Below are 2,727 nucleotides of genomic sequence, written 5' to 3'. Positions count from 1 at the left end.
TGTACATAGTGTACAAAGTTACATTAATGTTTACTGTTTGTTAAATAAAAAATGTTACTTTTATGTCAATTTAAATAGCAGCGTTTTTGTTATGTGGTAAGATTTACTGCGCTAAGTGCAGAATGCAGGTGAATGAGTAGAGCTTATTATTTCATTTGTATATTATAAACTGCGTTCAACGCAGAATGCATTTTGATAGTGATAACTGCGTTTAACGCAGAATGCATTTTGATAGTGATAACTGCGTTTAACGCAGAATGCATTATGACAATAATCACTGCGTCTAGCGCAGAATGCATTATGATAATAATCACTGCGTCTAGCGCAAAATGCATTGTGATAATAATCACTGCGTCTAGCGCAGAATGCATTGTGATAATAATCACTGCGTCTAGCGCAGAATGCATTTTAACATTATTTATTTTCTAATTCAAATTTGTTCTTCATTTTAATGTTATTTTAATGCTTGTCTTCCAATATTTCCATATGAATTTGTTGTTTTTTCTTTTTCTATCACTTTTTGCCTTTTGGCTTCAATTATATATTCGGGTTCGCGGATTGGCATATTTCTCTCCACTCTTGGATCAAGTAATTCTGGTAGTATACAATCTTCATAAAATTGTATTAGTTTAGAAACCATATTTTCCGTCCAGAAGATATCATCACGTATAATCTTTTCCATTTTTAATCCTAATGGTGTCCACAGCGCGAAAATGCAATACTGTCGCTGCGTAATATGTAATTGCCCTTGTATTTGATAATAATATATATGATTACGTTTCATTTCTTCATTTTTTTCACTCTTATATAACGATTGCAAATTCGAAACATTTGTTGCAATCGCATCTTCTGGTGTTAAGAATCGTGCTGCGAAAGCACATTTTATCTCCACAATTCCATCGTCTTCTATTAATCCATCTGGCAAAGCGCCTAAAAATGGTATTTCTGAATCTATAAACAATCCGCAACGCTTTATATTAATATTCAGTGCACTTTCAATGCTTTCGCGTGCAACATCCTCGTATTCTTTCCCGTGTTGCACCGATTCCACATGTAGTTGTTGTGGGTATATTATGGATTTTACTCTTGATGCGCAAGAAGTACTCTTTCTCATTATATATGCCCAAAATGAGCGGCAGTGATCATTTTTGTGCGATAATATCGCCAAATACCAGTTGCTGCTTGTTCTTTAGTTTCTTCTTCTATATCTACTCTCTTCATTTGCCAATCTCGCAGCATGGCATGTGTTGCACTTTTCTTAATTCTACTTTGGCTGATGTTGCATCAGGTTTATCAGCCTGCGGACCATAATCTCTGTCTGCCACTGCACGTTTTATATCCTATTGCGTCAATCGTTTTGGCGTGTTACGTACACTTATCTTTTTGTTATTTTCCAATTGCGTTGCTATTTCTCCCGGTTTTGTTCCAAGAACGTAGCTTAGGTGACTTATAGGCTTGCCAGTGTTAAATGTGACTACTGCAGCATTACAACGCGTTTCGTATGATCCCCTTAGACCGAAATTTATTCTTTTTCCACCAATACATTTTGATATAACAGAGTTAAAAGTTTCCACTCTGTTACTGTCTTTATTCTGCAATAAACTTTTGGCATTCCAACTAATATTTTTTGATGCATTCTGCAGCTTTTCATACAATCCACATTTTTTCAGTTGTGGAATATAATTTTCTTCGTTTTCTTTCTGTGATCCATTGCAGAAATATCCTATTTTTGCGCATTCATTATGCTCGCCAAAAACGTGACTTATTATATTATCTAGATCTATTTTTAGAGATGTAATCTTTTGTTGCATTGTATTTTGCTCCTCCAAACGCTACTTCACAGCTTTTGTCACAGCTGTTCTAATTCGAAGTACACGATTATCAATAACATTTCTTAATTTACCAAAACGTCCCTTTGTTTTCGCTATTTCTTTTATCTTTGATGCCAAATTGCGCAATAGATGATTTCGACACTCTATTTTTTCTATGAAGACATTGGGATATGGATTTGCCTGTATAATTTTTTTATATACGCTGCTATCTCCGTCCGCTATATATGTAGAATAAATTAGTCCGCGCTTTTCTATGCTTGTTTTAAATCCTTCCACAATCGTTTGCTTCCATGCTTGTTGAACTGCAATCTCTACCCCAATTTTTATAACATTTATGACTTGCAGGTTCTTTTTTAAGCTTCTCTGTTTTTACACAAACTGCACAATATTTATTTCTTACAGACATGTGCAGCACTTTGCCCGTTCGCGCACCACATATTGTGCCTACACCTGATAAAGAATCATACCTTCCTGTTCTGTATGATCTTTTCATCCAGCTTCCGTCACCTATTACTGCTGTATGTGGTATTCCATTTATTATATCATTGCGTTGTAATGCTAACTCACGTTCTTCATTCGCAGCTGCATTCATGCTTTCTTGAGCAACTTTTGCGAATGCCTCAGCAGCAGTTTCATGTGCTTTTTCGTACGTTTTTTTTGCCATACACTTAATATTCATAGCAGCGCAGCTTTCTTTTAACTGTGTATATCCTGCACCAGTTAGTATATGCCAGCCACAGCCCCTATATTTACATCTAGACTTTCTTCAGGAGGCGGCTCACTCCAAATAGAACTTTCAAAATTGCACATTCGGCATTTGAAAAAGAATTGATTTTTCAGTCCGTGCGCATGGGCACCGATAAATGTTAAGTCGCGAAAATTGCATTCTATTCCG

At 35.8% G+C, this 2,727-nt stretch overlaps 1 pseudogene; it reads right to left on the bottom strand.

The window, feature by feature from the left end:
* Window positions 1-454: 454 nt before the first annotated feature.
* LOC138943179 (uncharacterized) lies at window positions 455-2,325 on the bottom strand (annotated as a pseudogene).
* Between the last annotated feature and the right edge of the window lie 402 nt (window positions 2,326-2,727).

Source organism: Polyergus mexicanus, unplaced genomic scaffold, assembly GCF_030449975.1.
Source record: "Polyergus mexicanus isolate NDT 795.1 unplaced genomic scaffold, iyPolMexi1.0 SCAF_25, whole genome shotgun sequence".
NCBI lineage: Eukaryota > Metazoa > Arthropoda > Insecta > Hymenoptera > Formicidae > Polyergus > Polyergus mexicanus.
Note: the sequence above shows the minus strand (reverse complement) of the source record. Positions and strands in the feature narration are given on the sequence as shown.